Source organism: Leopardus geoffroyi, chromosome C2 (genome assembly GCF_018350155.1).
Source record: "Leopardus geoffroyi isolate Oge1 chromosome C2, O.geoffroyi_Oge1_pat1.0, whole genome shotgun sequence".
Classification (NCBI taxonomy): Eukaryota; Metazoa; Chordata; class Mammalia; order Carnivora; family Felidae; genus Leopardus; species Leopardus geoffroyi.
The window spans coordinates 97238148-97256100 of NC_059333.1; the positions used below are offsets into that span (position 1 = coordinate 97238148).

Sequence of the window (17953 nt, forward strand, 5' to 3'; positions counted from 1 at the left end):
TCCTCTCTCTTTCTCTGTGTCCCCCACCCCCCTTCTAGAGTTGGATTTGGCCAGGTTCCATGTGTATGACACTTGTCCAGCATGCATGGACAGATTCAACATTAGGAAAAACTCATAATCAGGGAGAAGAAAAAGAAGGTAAAACCAAAAGGAGATAAGGAAATTTTACACAATATATACCCTTCTATTGTCTGATCTCATAAATCTTCAAAAATAAGTAACAAAGGAAGATCCAATGCAATGTTTCTTCTGTTTGTTCTTGTACAATTGCTACTGAAAACACATAGAAAAAAAATCAACTATACTTTATCTTTTATTTTAATTATATATAAAATTGAATTCATAAAGATTGCTTTGCTCAACTTATTCATTTCTTTCAATAATACTATTATTCTTCCAGGCTCCCTGGCTCAGAACTTACAGCCATCTTTGATTCCTTAATTTTCCTCATCTTCATGTCCAAATCAATTGCCTAAAACAGTCAATTATTCTTCCAAAATAATCTTTTGCTCATTCATTTCCATTTTTATCCCAGTCTATATTTTAAAAATTCTAGACCATAATTATAGCTTCCCGCATAGACAATACTCATGACTATCCTTCCCGATGATCAACAATGTACCCACTTTACAGATTTGTTTCACCAGAGTGATGTCTCCTGTCTGCTCAAAATCTTCCTTGATAAGCAACTACACAGAAGATGAAATTTATGGGCTTTGAATAAATATATTTTACTCTCTTGTATCTGTTACTCTGATCTTGAAAACAAAACAAACAAAAACTACAAGACGTTTGATTCAATACTTACTGACCTAAGAAACCTCAGAGTAGTTGGCGAGAATTCTAAACTTCAGAAAGCTTAATAAGATTTGTTCCTGGGAAATATGTTTGCCAGAGCCTAAAAACAAGTTGAAAGACATGGGAACAATTTTGTACATTAATATTAGTTAAGAGGCTCAAAAAATTATCTACCTCTAAATAATTAATATTTATCAAGTTTTGCCATGCCACATGCCTCAGTGCTAAATACTTACATGTATCTTCTTATTTAGTCCTCATTATAATCTTTAAGGGAAGGTGTTATTATTTTCCCCATTCTACATATGTTGAAACTGAAACTTACAGAAGTTAATAGTTTATACATCTTTTACATGACAGAGTTAGGCCATTTACAGCTAACTCGAAAGACTAAGCTCTCACATCTTAATTTGTTAACTTTGTTGTCCATCAGGGATCTCTGATGTCTAAAGCAAATTATTGTATAATTCTTCCTTTTCCTATTTAGATGAAAATATTGAGTCCAAATGAAGAAGTGATACAAATATGTTTCAGGAGAACTTGAAAACAGACATTTCTGAGTTAAGCCTAGATTAACATGAAATAAATGGCTTACTTGTCTATATTTTGCCTAAAGGCAGAGGAAGAACAACTTTGTTCAAAAAGTATGGCAGCTGACTCCTCTGCTTGTGTCTACTCCAGATGCTCCCAGAACCATGGAATCATTGTTGAACAAGAGTTGTAAAAAGAATGAACAAGTTCAATTACTTCATCATGGCAACATCTAGATGCAACATCTAGAACTTAAATTAGAGCTATGAAATCCATTGTAAGAAACTAAATCATTAACAGTTTACCTAATTTGATATAATGTGAATGTATTACTTTAATGATTTAAAGCAGTTTAATTTTTTTTTTAACGTGTATTTATTTTTGAGAAAGGGAGAGACACAGGGCGCAAGCAGGGGAGGAGCAGAGAGAGAGGGAGACACAGAATCTGAAGCAGGCTCCAGGCTCTGAGCTGTCAGCACAGAGCCCCATGTGGGGCTCAAACAAACTGGGAGATCACGACCTGAGCCGAAGTCAGATGCTCAAACAACTGAGCCACCCAGGCGCCCCAAAGCAGTTTTTAAAGCTTAAAACTTGTCAACACTATGAAATGCCCACTTGTTATCTCTGTTTACCATGTTCACAGTTCCTTCTGTGGAAACCTTAAAGGCACTCACAGCTTTTAGAAAACCGACTGCAGACTCCATTGTTCTGACATGAGCAATTAAAATGGCAGCCTGAGCCATAATAACCAGGAACATTCTGAAAAAGAAACCACCCAAGCACTAGTTCTAGTTAAGGCCACTGAATTTGTAGTAATGAGTTCAAAAACAGAAACAAACTGAAGAATCGATAAAAAAATAAGAGCAAATCATTAGCTGACCTAATCAAGACAAAAACAGAAACACACCCAATTTTTTTTTTTTTTTTTTTTTTATGTGGACTAACCATAAAAAGGAAAGCTGGACCACTATCTTACAAAAAGCATGATACAAATAAGTATAAAAACCTAAAGGAAATGGAAAACTTATAGAGGACAACTTACCAAAATTCCTCTAATTTGAGGCTGAAAACCTAGATAGACTAATTATAATACAAAAACAATAAAGCAAATAGTAAAATAGTTTCTGATTTAAAACAACAGCAACAAAAATCCCACCAGTCTTAGGTTTCATATGGAATTCTATAAGCCTTTTGCGGATGAGATTATCACCTTACTATATACACTATTTCAGAGCATTGAAAAGGAAGAGTAATTTCAAATACATTTTATTGAGTATAACATCAATTCCAAAACCTGACAAAATGCATATAAAACTACAGCTTAATTTTACCTATGAATATTGATGCCAAATTCATAAAAAATGTAAGTACACAGAAACCAACAGCATATTATAAAGCAATATATCATGATCAAGTAGTATTTATTCCAAAAATGTAAGGTCATTCAACATTAGAAAATTCATTAATACATGCATCATATTTATCAGTCAAAAGAGAAAAATCATATTATTAATTCCATAGATGCAGAAAATATATTCAAAAAATAAATTCACTAAAAAATTCAGTAAAATCATTGAATAAATCAGAAAATTAATAGCTATCTTAATATGGATATTAAAACCCAACATTTCACTTGATGGGAAACAAAAATATTGAACAAATAGATAGAGCATGTTTGTTTTTGGATAAAATGAGTTAACATCATAAATATATTAATTTTCCCTAACAGAGTAAATGCAGAGGACAAAAATAGCAACAAACAAACAAAAACACCTGTATTTTGTTTTTGTTTTTTTGTTTTTTTTTTTCATTTTTGCATCTAGACAATTTATTTATAAAGTTTATTTCGTGGGACACATACACAAAAATGTATCAGGAAATCCCTGAAAATAACAGCAATGAATGGTGGCTTGCCCTATCAGTATCAAATATATATAATAAAGACTCATAATAAAACAGTATTTCATTTCATTTGCACATAAATAAACAAACCAATAAAATAGAGCATCCAGAACTATATCTAACTGCATATAAATGTTTAGTATTTGATGAAGGCTGCATCTCAAAGCAGTGGGTAAGATAGACTTGTAAAAGTTGCCATATAATAACTGAAAAGCTATATAAAGGGAAAATAGATATATTCCTTACACCATACACCAGGAAAAATACTTAAAATTGATCAGAGAATTAAGTGTCAAAGATGACATGCTACAAGTATGAAAAGAAAACATGAATGAATTCTCCTAAAACTTGAAAATGGGAAATAAATTCCTAATTATGACTGAAACTAAAAAAAAAAAAAAAAAAAAGAAGGAAAAAAAGATATATCTTATTACAAACAACAAGAAACTTTGAATCATGCAGAATCTATAATCCAAAGATGCTCCTAATAAACCATATCCCCTGGGGTTTGCACTCTTGTACTGCCCATCCCACATGGAATCTACATTAATCCTATGACTTGCCTTATCCAATAGGATGTGGTAGAAGTGATGTTATATCACTCCCAAGCCTTAGGAAGACCTGATAACCTCTGCTTTGGGAAATCAGCAGTCACCTAAGAAACCCAATTATCCTGTTGGAGAAAAAGGCCATACAAAGGAGGGTGGAACTTTATGATGGACCTAGTGCCCTTATTAGATGAGACACAAGAGAGCTTTCACACTCTTTCTCTGTCTGCCATAAAAGGATAAAATAATAGAAAAGTTACCTGCAAATCAGAAAATAGGGCTTTCTCCAGGAACCAAATTGGCTGGCACCTTAATGTTAGGTTTCCCAGACTCCAGAACTGAAAAAAAAAAAAAAAAAAGAATTTTAAGTCACCTCATTTATAATATTCTGTTAGCAGTCCAAGTTAACTAAGACAAGGAGAACGAATCCATGTGGAGGATCACTGAGGTCGCAGATGTGTAAATGAAGAGGTTACCTTCTCTATTCCCACCCAGTGGAGTGTCCAGAGAGCTCCAGGCCCAGTTATTATCTGCAACAAGAGTCACTTAGATGAACCCAGTTAATCATCAGAATCACAAGAGAGAATAATAAATTGTTTTAAGTCTCTAAGCTTTGGGATGGTTTCTTATATATTGACAGATGACCAGTCTGTTGGCAAACGCACTACAGGCAAAGTAAAAAGACAAAAGACAAACTTTCCCAAATTAAGGTGAATGATTCACAAGAGTTAATCTATCTATCTACCTATCTATCTACACACACACACACACACACACACACATATAGAATTTCTAACATTAAAGAAGAAAAACAACCTTATAGAAAAATGAGCTAGAGTTATGAATAATTTATAAGAAAAAATGCAAAAAGTCCTGATCCATTAGGGAAGATAACAAAAAATTTCATAATAATAAAATTTAAATTAAAACTCTATTGAGAGGTGCTCTCGTGGCTCAGTCAGTTAAATGTCCAGCTTTTGATTTTGTCTCAGGTCATGATCTCAGGTTCGTGAGTCTGAGTGTCACATCAGGTTCCACACTGTCAGCGTGTATTGGGATTCTCTCTCTCTCCTTCTCTCTCTGCCCCTCTCCTGCTCTCGCACTCTCTCAAAATAAATAAACTTTAAAAATAAATAAATAAAACTCGATTGATATAACATTTCTCACCAAAATTTGTAACATATTCTTTTGATAAGGCTGTGAAGAAACAGACATTCTATATATTGCTTGTGAGCAAGCAAAATGGCACAACACCACATGGAGAATTTTGTATGTTGCAAAATTATATTTGTTTTTACCCAATGACTCAGCAACTCTTGCATATGTTTGAAATGTTTCATATTAACAGTTTAAATGATAGAATCAAAAGTTAAAATATTCCATATTCAACTTGGGGTTAAAAAAAACTAATATGGGGGCGCCTGGGTGGCTCAGTCGGTTAGGCATCCGACTTCGGCTCAGGTCATGATCTCACAGCTGGTGAGTTCGAGCCCTGCACCAGGCTCTGTGCTGACAGCTCGGAGCTGGAGCCTGCTTCGGATTCTATGTCTCCTTCTCTCTCTGCCCCTCCCCAACTTGTGCTCTGTCTCTATCAAAAATAAATAGATGCAAAAAAAAAAAGTTAAAAAAAACTAATATGAAAATGATGATACTATTTTTAAAGTACTGCTGTGATTCTGATTTAGTAATCCCAAATATCAGAAAATTGATGAGCTGTTTTCCATGAATTAGGGAAAATATCCATCTTAAAAAAAACTTCCTGAAAAACAATCTTCAAATTAGACTTAGAAAGGCTGTTATTTCAAGTGACTTTACCCTCACTTTCAGATGGGAAAACCAAATTGTGAAGACTGTGATATTCCCAGAGACACAGAGCATTGTATCAGCAGTGCAGGAGTTAGCATAGGGAACAATTCATTCTCACTGCTGCCAAATTTCATGACAGTCAAATTAGTGGTAAAGGATGGTGGGTAATTATACCCATTGTGATCATAATATGTTGGGGTCACAGATCTAAAGAGTCATAGCTCCCATAGGTGAAACCATTTAGGTAAAAGTTCACTGTGTACTCCAAGTTCAGGTCACCACACAGTGTTCCCACGTACACTCAGCCTTACCGTCAGAGCCCTTTCTCTCTATTCTGCCAAAAGAAAACATCATCTCCTACAATACGGTGCTCTAAATAGGGAGCATGCTCTCCAATGTTGCACCAAATAATCAACTGTGATTCAGAAAGAAAACATCAGAACAACCATCAATGTTTTATCTTTATTCATTCTTTATCAATTTAAACCTCTATATATCTTTTGTAACATACATGTTTGTTGAAAACCACGTGCATGTCACTTAAAAATATATTCATGGTGGTGTATGATTAATTTTTCTTAATGAGTGACGGTGGGTGACCTCTGAGTCCTCCTCTTCACCCCTTGCAGCTGGGGCCACTCTTAATGTGAACTGGCTCTGCCCAGGGCCCTGGGTCCTCCACCCTGCCAGCCTCAAGGCCTCAGTGGTGGTTGAGGTTCTTTAGTATCTTGCCAAGAAACTCAAGGGTCAACAAACCTGCCATCCACAAAGGCTTTAGGCTTAAACAGAATTGGAAGGGGAGTGGGGTTTAGGTCTCATAAGAGCTCTTTCACATTAATTTATACTATTTCAATTACTTAGGGGTTTTAAGGATTTTCATGTGGGTAACAAGGTAACAAAACCGGTTGATATTCACATAACACTATTTTTATTGGCAATGGAGTCATAATTGTAAACAACTTGCATGAACTTATTAGAAAACAGCCTCATCACAGGCCTCTACTATATTTTATCAACCAATGGCAGTATGCTCCAGATTTTTATTGAATAAAAGAAAGTGCTAATCAAATTACCTTTTCCACAATAATTTCCTGTCCATCTAAGATAACAAGTACAGCTTCCGTCCACAGGATTGCAAAGTCCACCATTTTACAGGTACATTTCAGTTCACAGTTTGGGCCATACATTGTTTGGGATACCCTATAGCAAAAATTATATATATCTCTATCTCTATCTCTATCTCTATCTCTATCTCTATCTCTATCTCTATCTATCTAAATATATAGATATTTATATAGATCTAGATATTTATATAGATCTAAATATATAGATAAATATATAGATCTATCTAAATATATAGATAGATATAGATAGAGATAGAGATAGAGATAGAGATAGAGATAGAGATATAGATACAAAGTCACACATATACATACATACAGAATAAAAATGCCACATGAGCAAACATTTTTCTATGTTTCAGATAGAGTAATCATATTTGTATAGCAAAAGCATAAGATAATGTTCAAATTAAAACAACTACTCAGATGTTGCCTAAAGGTAGTCAGCACAATCATTCATCCATGTTTTCATTCACACTATACACTTTGATGACACTTATAACTACATGCTTGGTATGCTTGGGGAACTGGAGATACCCTAGCAAATAAGCAGAGGTCAATCCCAGATTGGCAATGGGAGCATTTTCTATATTTAGTCTCAAAACTGAGGACAGACAAGTGGCTCACTCGTTAATGTCTTGGTGCTGAAATCTGAAAAGCACTTTAGCCTACAGTGGTGGGTGACACAAACAAAGACCATTGCCAAGAGGAGGTAAGTAAGATACAAGTGAGTGAAGCTGACCAGACATAAGGCGAACTGAGCCTTCACTGTCAGGGGAAAATGATTGAGTGGCACCAAGTGCCACAAATAGGAGATTAAACGCTACTCACATTTAGCTGCTTTTACCATGAAGAATATGGGCCCAATATAACCGGCTAAGATGATTTTTTTTCAGGAAAACTAAAAATCCATATTTTATATGAAACCATTTAATCTTTGAAAGTTGGCAATCAATTAAAATTGTTTTATGGCACTGTGGAAGCCAAAACTATATCAGCCAATTCAAACACATTTGTGGCTAGATTTGGCCAAAGGCCTATCATTTATACCTTTTAGTTTATAGAATTTTTACAAAATGATATTTTTCACATGAATTATCTCATGTAATGTTCACAAATATACCTCTGATGTGGGTAACAGTATTCTTTTTTTTTTTTTTTTTTCAACATTTATTTTTGGGACAGAGAGAGACAGAGCATGAACGGGGGAGGGGCAGAGAGAGAGGGAGACACAGAATCGGAAACAGGCTCCAGGCTCTGAGCCATCAGCCCAGAGCCCGACACGGGGCTCAAACTCACAGACCGCGAGATCGTGACCTGGCTGAAGTCGGACGCTTAACCGACTGCGCCACCCAGGCGCCCCTACAGTATTCTTATTTACACTTGAGAAAACCGAAGCTCAGAGACTTCATTCTTTCTCAGCCTCAAGTAGCCAGGAAAGATAAAAACTGACCTTCCAATCTAGAACTTCTGACTTCTCATCAACCATTCTTTCTATTCCAGCTAGCAGGAGAGACATTAGAGTGTTTTTTTGTTTTTGTTTTTGTTTTTGTTTTTGTTTTTTTTTGCCCAAAGACATTTGGTTACTACATAACAGAGCACATACTTAATTCAGTATGTATGACACTTTCTTTCCTGCCTTTTTTTTGACCCAATAGCTGTCCTTAACTTTAGTACCAAATGAAGACAAATACAGTTGTACAATTTATGGTTGAATCACCACTCGATTTAAAATTTCAACCCATCAGGGGTGCTTGGGTGGCTCAGTTCTTTAAATTTTTTTTTTTTTTTTCCAACGTTTATTTATTTTTGGGACAGAGAGAGACAGAGCATGAACGGGGGAGGGGCAGAGAGAGAGGGAGACACAGAATCGGAAACAGGCTCCAGGCTCTGAGCCATCAGCCCAGAGCCCGACGCGGGGCTCGAACTCACGGACCACGAGATCGTGACCTGGCTGAAGTCGGACGCTTAACCGACTGCGCCACCCAGGCGCCCCAAGGGTGGCTCAGTTCTTTAAGCGTCTGACTTTTGGTTTCAGCTCAGGTCATGATCTCAAGGATTTGAGTTCGAGCCCCATGTTGGGCTCTGCACTCACTCTGCAGAGCCTGCTTGGGATTCTCTCTCTCTCCATCTCCCTGCCCCTCCTTGTTTGCTCTCTCTCTCTCAAAAATAAATAAACCAATTTAAAAAATAAAATAACATTTCTACCCACATACCTCTCTGGAGCCCCATATCATGCTCTATTTTTTTCTCTTAGCATTGATTTTATTCCTTTTTAGCATACATATAATTCACTTATTAATTATGTTCATTCTCCACTCTCTTTTCCACTAGAAAGCAAGTTGTAGGACTGAGATACTGTGTATTTTATCCATATGTTCCATATGCTTAAAATGGGCATTGGCATTACATAAATATGTTTGAATTGAATGAATAAATTCCTGAATATATCCAGAAATAGTCGATGCCTCATAAAGCATATATATGTGTATCTGTCTTACCCTTTAACACATTTTTTTTATGCAAAAGGTTAATATAGATACATAATATTGTGAATTTTGCTTCTTCTGTGAAATAAAATTCTCCAAGATTTTTCTAAATTAGTGCATATAATACATCTGCCTCATTCCTTTTTATCAGCTACTTAGGATTTATTACATCTAATAAAATTTATTTTACCACACCACTATGGATAGGCAAGTAGTTGTTTAAAATGTTTTATTTTGCCACTATGAGCAGTGCTGTAATGAATATCCTTGTGAAAGTCTTCATTCATACATACCATTGTATCCGTGGGATAAGTCACCAACAATTTTTTAAATAAAATATGTGCTTCTAACTGGTGACAGATAGTATCAAATTTCCTTACAAAGAGATGTGCAAATTTACTAAGAAGATTTACCAATGTGCCATTTTCCTTAGTCAAATGCAATTTTAATTTGGATTTCTTACATTATGAATGATGTTTATTATCTTGTCATAAGATCTATGGGTGTCACAGATTCTTTTGGTACTAATACATAAGAACACTTAGCTTATTTAAAAAGTTGGTCTTTTTTCTTCTATTTATTTTAAAAAATTTTTTTTTTTTCAACGTTTATTTACTTTTGGGACAGAGAGAGACAGAGCATGAACGGGGGAGGGGCAGAGAGAAAGGGAGACACAGAATCGGAAACAGGCTCCAGGCTCTGAGCCATCAGCCCAGAGCCCGACGCGGGGCTCGAACTCACGGACCGCGAGATCGTGACCTGGCTGAAGTCGGACGCTTTAACCGACTGCGCCACCCAGGCGCCCCTTTTTTCTTCTATTTAAAAAAATATGATATTTTTTATGTGTATTATGCCTTGACGAATTGTTTTAGTTCTTTTCAACCAAAACATCATGGACTTTTTTTCCTTAATGGGTTCTGAATTTTTGTCAAGATTTATAATATGACTTTCTAACATAACTTTCTAAAAACCCCAATGGTAATTCCAGTGCTCTTAGAGTTTTTGTCATTATCTTTAAGTATTTTATACACTTGGAGTAATTTTGGTGAACAAAATTACTTTTACATGAGTTACTTTTGTCTAGATTGCTGGTCATTTAAGTTAACATAACTTATTAAATAATTCATATGTTCCCTATGTTTTACTTTAGTCATTCCTCATTTTTACTTTATTTTATTGTGTTTTTCATTTATTTTCATCATTTTTTATTTACTAACATAAGTATTTTCGAATATAAAGTTTCCTCCATTTTCTGAATTACCTCATGGGATGTGAATGTCCTTACTGTTGCTTTAAAATTTTTGAAATACTGGTTTTGTTTCCCTTTTTGAGCCATTATTTAAGAAAATTTCAAAATGCCTATGCAGTATAGTGTGGTGGGCTTTTTCCCTGGTAGAGAGTTAGTTTTGTTATTAGTTCCTGTTTTACTGCTTTGATCATAGAATGCCATAAATCATACTTTTTGGAATTGATTTATTTTCTTTTTCAATTTTTGTGAATGTCTCATGGATCCTTGAAAAAGATATAATATCTTTCTTAGGCTACAGAATTTGGTTTCTAACAACTAGATATACCTTACTATGTTCAAACTGCTGTAAGCTTCTTTTTTTCTGTATATGTGTATACAGTTTTATGTGTATGAGTTAACATAAATGAATTAGTCTTCTATTGATAAGCTCTTACTCTCTATTTCTGCTTGTATAGACTATGGCTTTTGCTTTATGATTTTGATATTATGTTATTTGCTTTATACATATCTACTATATTTCAATCTTCATTATGAATTTTATTTCCTATTATTATGTGTCTTTCCCATTAGTTGATCATTGTCATAAAATTTAATATTGTTTTATACTGATGTCATGACCACTGCTTTATTTTTCTCACATGTGTTTTGTGTGACTTGTACCCATTCATTTAATGTCATTTTATTTTGGAATCTTTTTTTCTAAGCTAATATGGGCATTACTTCTTTCTTTCTGTTGTTTTCAAGACTTTCTTTTTTAGTTTTTAGAAATTTAATGCTGATATGTCTTTTGTATATTTCTTTGTCTTGTTTGTCATTCACACAGCTTCTTGAATCTGTAAGTTTATATTTTTTGTCATATTTAGGAAATTTCTGACCTTTATTTATTTATTTGTTTGTTTGTTTGTTTATTTATTCATTTTTTGTAGTGCGATTGACCCCAAAATTTTATTTCTGTAACATATAACATTTTATGATGATAACTGGAATTATGAGTGGTAACATTATACCATGATTGCTTTTTAGGAATTTTATACGACCTCTGGAATATTTATATTAAAACATATACAAATATAACCTAAGAAGGTTAAACATTACTTCTTTTTTAAAAATTTTTTAAATTTTATTTTTTTAAATTTATATCCAAATTAGCATATAGTGCAACAATGATTTCAAGGGTAGATTCCTTAATGCCACCTAACCATTTAGCCATCCCTCCTCCCACAACCCCTCCAGTGACCCTCTGTTCTCCATATTTAATAGTCTCTTATGTTTTGTCCCCCTCCCTGTTTTTATATTATTTTTGCTTCCCTTCCCTTATTTCATCTGTTTTGTCTCTTAAAGTCCTCATATGAGTGAAGTCATATGATATTTGTCTTTCTCTAACTGACTAATTTCACTTAGCATAATACCCTCTAGTTCCATCCACCTAGTTGCAAGTGGCAAGATTTCATTCTTTTTGATTGCTGAGTAATACTCCATTGTATATATATACCACATCTTTATCCATTCATCCATCCATGGACATTTGGGCTCTTTCCATACTCTGGCTATTGTTGATAGTGCTGCTATAAACATTGGGGTGTATGTGCCCTTTCGAAACAGCACACCTGTAATCCCTTGGAAAAATACCTAGTAGTGCAGTTGCTGGGTCGTAGGGTAGTTCTATTTTTAGTTTTTTGAGGAACCTCCATACTGTTTTCCAGTGTGGCTGCACCAGTTTGTATTCCCACCAACAATGCAAAGAGATCCTCTTTCTCCACATCCTCGCCAACATCTGCTGTTGCCTGAGTTGTTAATGTTAGCCATTCTGACAGGTGTGAGGTGGTATCTCATTGTGGTTTTGATTTGTATTTCCCTGATGATGAGTGATGTGGAGCATTTTTTCATGTGTCAGTCCAACCATTATTCTTTTAAATATTTTTTCAGCCCTACTTTCTTCTCCTCTCATCTGGGATTCTGATGAGAGAAATGTAGAAATGTTAGATCTTTAAAAAAAATTTTTTTTAATATGAAGTGTTTATCCCAACAGGTGCCCTCCTCAATGCTCATCACCCACTTTCCCCTCCCTCCCACCCCCCATCAACCTTCAGTTTATTCTCAGTTTTTAAGAGTCTCTTATGGTTTGTCTCCCTCCCTCTCTAGCTTTTTTTTTCCTTCCCCTCCCCCATGGTCTTCTGTTAAGTTTCTCAGGATCCACATAAGAGTGAAAACATATGGTATCTGTCTTTCTTTGTATGACTTATTTCACTTAGCATAACACTCTCCAGTTCCATCTACGTTGCTACAAAAGGCCATATTTCATTCTTTCTCATTGCCAAGTAGTATTCCATTTTATATATACACCACAATTTCTTTATCCATTCATCAGTTGATGGACAATTAGGCTCCTTCCATAACTTGGCTATTGTTGAAAGTGCTGCTATAAACATTGGGGTACAAGTGCCCCTTTGCATCAGCACTCCTGTATCCCTTGGGTAAATTCCTAGCAGTGCTATTGCTGGGTCGTAGGGTAGATCTACTTTTAATTTTTTGAGGAACCTCCACACTGTTTTCCAGAGTGGCTGCACCAGTTTGCATTCCCACCAACAGTGCAAGAGGGTTTCCATTTCTCCACGTCCTTTCCAGCATCTATGGTTTCCTGATTTGTTCATTTTAGCCACTCTGACTGGCGTGAGGTGATATCTCAGTGTGGTTTTGATTTGTATTTCCCTGATGAGGAGTGACATTGAGCTTTTCATGTGCCTGTTGGCCACCTGGATGTCTTCTTTAGAGAAGTGTCTACTCATGTTTTCTGCCCATTTCTTCCCTGGATTATCTGTTCTTCAGGTGTGGAGTTTGGTGAGTTCTTTATAGATTTTGGATACTAGCCCTTTACCTGATATGTCATTTGCAATTATCTTTTCCTCTACTACAAAGCTGTAATCATCAAGACATCATGGTAGTGTCACAAAAACAGACACATAGACCAGTGGAATAGAATAGAGACTCCAGAATTGGACCCACAAAAGTATGGCCAACTAATTTTTGACAAAGCAGGAAAGAATATCCAATGGAAAAAAGACAGTCTCTTTAACAAATGGTGCTGGGAGAACTGGACAGTAACATGTAGAAGAATGAAACTAGACCACTTTCTTACACCATTCACAAAAATAAACTCAAAACGGATAAAGGACCTGAATGTGAGACAGGAAACCATCAAAATCCTAGAAGAGAAAGCAAGGAAAAACCTCTCTGACCTCAGCCACAGCAATTTCTTACTTGACACATCTCCAAAGGCAAGGGAATTAAAAGCAACAATGAACTATTGGGACCTAATGAAGATAAAAAGCTTCTGCACTGCAAAGGAAACAATCAACAAAACTAAAAGACAACCGATGGAATGGGAAAAGATATTTGCAAATGACATATTAATATTTTTTAATGTTTATTTCTGAGACACAGAGAGAGACAAAGCGTGAGCTGGGAGGGGCAGAGAGAGAGACAGAGACATAGAATCCGGAGCAGGCTCCAGGCTCTGAGCTGTCAGCACAGAGCCCGAAGCGGGGTCTGAACTCATGAAACATGAGATCATGACCTGAGCTGGAGTTGGATTCTTAATGGACTGAGCCACCCAGGCGCCCCAGATCTTTTTTAATAGTTCCACAGGTCCTTGAGGTTCTTTTTTTTTTCTTTTCCCTGTCTATTGTTGAAATTGAGTAATTTCTATTGTTTTATCTTCAAATGTATTGATATGTCCCTCTCTCCTCTCCATTGTTCTATTAAGCCCATTCATTAATTATGTTTTTTGGGTTTTTTTGAATATTGTATTTTCCAAGTCTCAAGTTTCCATTTGGCTCTTCTTTATGTTTCTTATTCTTTGCTGAGCTTATTTTTTTTTTTAATTTGGTTTACACATGGCAAAAGTTGCTCACTGAAGTATTTTTACTTATAATGGCTTATTTAAACTTCTGACCAGATAATTTTAAAATCAATATCATCAGAGTGTTGCTGTCTGTTGATTATTTTCTTATTCAAATCGGAATGTTCCTGGTTGTTGGTATGATGGATAATTTTTTAATGAAACGTGGATATTTTGAATATTATCATATAAGATTCTAGATCTCATTTAATGTTTTAGCAAGTCTCCTATGATACTGTACTTGCAAGGAAAGAGGCTCATCAGATGGAAGTTGAAATCCAAGTTCTCCACATAGCCCCCAAGTGGGGCATTGTTAAATCTGCATCATTCCTGCTGGGTCGGTGTGAGGGTTCAGGCTCCCCATGGGGCCTCTCATGACACCTATCTGATGGAGGGGTAGAAGTGCCTCTTATGGCTCCCCACTCCACCTCCACTGACATTGCACAAGGTTGCCTCATTGGTGCTTGATGGTTGTGAAAGCCCTGATCTCCTGTGACACCACCCTAGAAGGAACCAGTGGCGTCTCCATATCGTCCAGTGGGGGTGGAAGTTCACGCTTTCCACATGGTTTCCACTGGCATAGCCAGGGCAGAAGATACATCCCTATGTGGCAGGGGTGAAAGTCCCAGCTCTTTCTCTCACACCGACTTGTGTGTGGCAAAGGTACCTCACATATCCAGATGGAGTCTGAAGGGCAGACTCCTCATTTGGCCTTTGCTAGTGAGGTTAGAGTCAAGGATGCAGTTTTATTCTTTAGTGTTTGACTGGAATATTGATCAGTTATTGTCTGAGTTTTCTCTCTTGCTTCACTGCCCTTTTCCTGGTCTTTCATTTAGAGAAAGCAGGCATATTTGGATTTTTCTTTTGTCTGCACCCGTTGGCCTTCTGGGTTGCAGGTTCTCCCAGTCCAGGATATATGGGTCAAAATGAAAACCCAAGGAATTCACAATTCCTGTTCCCTAGATCCTTGAAGTCCCTAGCAAGTCTGCCTTGTTCTCTCCACATCAAAGATTCTTATGTTTGCTTTCAATATGGCGACAAAAATTCTACTGTTTAGAGGAAGGAAGAGGGACAAGTGTGTGTACTCCATCTTTCTCTAAGTTAAGTCTTATATATATTATTTTATATAGTCCAGAGACTCTTTTTTAGACAGTAAATATATTATTACATAGTGTAATTAATTTCTTTATTTAGTACAGATTGGCTTGCTGAGTGGTTATGGCATTAATATGCACCTTCTTTCTCTTAATCGTTAATTTTCTTTTCTCTTAATTTTCAATTTTCTTTTAATTTTTTTTATTCCTCTCCTTCACCTGATTTTAGTTGGCTATGTTTTCGTTCTTAAATCCTCAGTTCCAGAATTTTAAGTTCCAGCATTTACCTTTATACTTTTAAGCATACTTATTGAGTTGTCATATTTAAGCAATACATTTTGACACAGATCCATCCCTCCTATTCTACAACTTTTCATGAAGAAATGAGGTCAGTATACTTATCCCCCTTCATATTCTCTTTCCTTCCAGTTTATTCCTGTTTTGCTTAACTATCAAAATTGCTATACTGTTAAATATTTATATAGTTATCTTACGTCAAGTGACCATAATTCCCACACTTGTTTTAAACTTAGCCTTAATAAATATAGATTTAATACTCACTATTAGTCTTTTTAACAGAGATCTTTCATTTATTACTTGGTTGCTCAAATTTATCTTCTACAGGTTCTTCAAAAATATTTTATTGTGACCATATCCCCAACAACTTGTTATTACTAAAAATAGTTGTTCATTTTCAGTCATGCTATCCTTGAATAAAGTTTAACCATGTATAAAATATTTGAGTCATATTTTTTCCCAAGAACTTCACAGGCATTGATTACCCACATGCTAGCAATGGTTGTGATTATTGCCGTGAGGCATGAGGCCAGACTGATTTTTCCCCCTCTCTTCATATGAGATCTCACTTTTTTTCTTACGTCCCCAATGGAGATTCCCCTTGCTTCTGATCAACCTTAAGTTGAGTTTCCAAGGGTAGAATGTGTTCAATCTGTAGCAGTGGATCTTTTTTTCATTTCAGGGGAAAAAAATCTTGAATATTATACTTGAATATTTTCTTTTGCACTTATATATATTTCTCCCTCTTTTCCCCATTTCATTGTTTTCACTTTTCTCAAGCATATTCTCCATGTACCTGGCTGTCACATAAGCGAATTCAATCCTCCTATTACCTGTGTTCAATATGGTCTTCATTTCTATGATGTGAGGTTTAATTTTCATTTATACGTCTTTCAGAGCTCTGCCAGCTTACTTTTTCATTTCCCTTTGTTGTCTTTTCATTTATTCCATGAACCCTTGTATCTCTGCGTTGCACTCACGATTTGTAGAGAAAGCTTTTTCATTATGTCCTTCAAATTCTTGGAAGAAATTCTGCTTAATATTTCCATGTGCTTCGTAGCAAAACTTCTGTGCTCGATGTCCATCTGCTTTTTGTTTTCTTATTCCTTTTCTCCTTTACCCTTCTTATAGAATTTTCACTGAAAAAGTAACCAAAGCTTTGAATGGTTTCATATATTGCTTCCAAAAGGGGAGGAGGGTGTGTGTGTTTTTTTTTTAATGCATCAAGTTTTTGTTTTTGCTTTTAATTTCTTGTATCTGGTTAGTTTGTGTGCACTAGCTATTTAGGGGAGGTGAGTATGCATCTGGGGCTAGAAAAATCATTTCAGCCAGTTGGAAGCCTCCTGGGCCCAGAGTAAAATTCCATATGACACAAAGTTGTGGTGTGTGTATGTATATGTGTATGTGTATGTGTGTGTGTGTGTGTGTGTGTGTGTAGGCTTAGCTCCCCTTAGCTGCAAGGCTGCTTATCACCCATAGATCCCCTCTATCCTAGGGCAGACTTGAAAAGATGCTAGGTCTGTGCACTTCCTGGTTTCATTCCAATTTCCTGCAACTCTGTGATGCACAGTGAGGTTAAAGGAAGCTCCCACAGCATGCTCATGCAGCCAACCCTAGTTTTTTTAACAAAGGGTCATTGGTTTTGCCCCTCTGTGTATGCCATAGAGAAGTGGCTCTCTGCATATCATTTCACTGAACTTGAGAGTTCTTCTGTTATGATTATTATTGTGATAATAATAATATGATTTAGGACAAGAAGGTTTTGTAGTTTAAAACAATTTTTTTAACTTTTATTTATTTTTGAGAGACAGAGAGAGATCATGAGCAGGGGAGGGGCAGAGAGAGAGGGGGACACAGACTCCAAAGCAGGCTCCAGGCTGTGAGCTGTCAGCACAGAGCCTGACGCAGGGCTCCAACCCACAAGCCGTGACATCATGACCTGAACTGAAGTAGGACACTTAACTAAGCCGCCCAGGCGCCCCAAGAAAGTTTTATAGCTTTAAACAAAGACCATATTTTCCTTTTTGTCTCTCAGTTTTCTTCCAGCTTTCAATGGGCTTCTGAAAGTTGGAGAAAATATAAAACTTTTCAGTTCTTATACTTAGACATCCCCAACACACAATTTGGGGTGGTTTTGCAAAAGTTAGCCAAAGTTATTTCAAAATTTGCTCCTCGTCAAGAGTTTGCATCAATAATTCTTTGTTTTTGTTTTCAATTTTT

General features: G+C 35.9%; 1 long non-coding RNA gene across 9 annotated transcripts in view; it reads right to left on the minus strand.

Moving 5' to 3' along the window:
• The window catches only part of LOC123611280, a 211775-nt gene that overhangs the window by 27324 nt on the left and 166498 nt on the right, over window positions 1–17953 (minus strand). For 5 of the 9 annotated variants that reach the window (XR_006718529.1, XR_006718533.1, XR_006718532.1 and 2 more), the window contains 2 exons: window positions 4040–4117; window positions 181–898 (listed from right to left, as the gene is read on the minus strand). This is a non-coding gene — a long non-coding RNA (uncharacterized LOC123611280). Of the gene's footprint in view, window positions 1–180; window positions 899–1393; window positions 4118–6658; window positions 6786–17953 lie in introns of all 9 variants that reach the window. The other 4 variants (XR_006718535.1, XR_006718530.1, XR_006718534.1 and 1 more) reach the window with 4 other exon arrangements.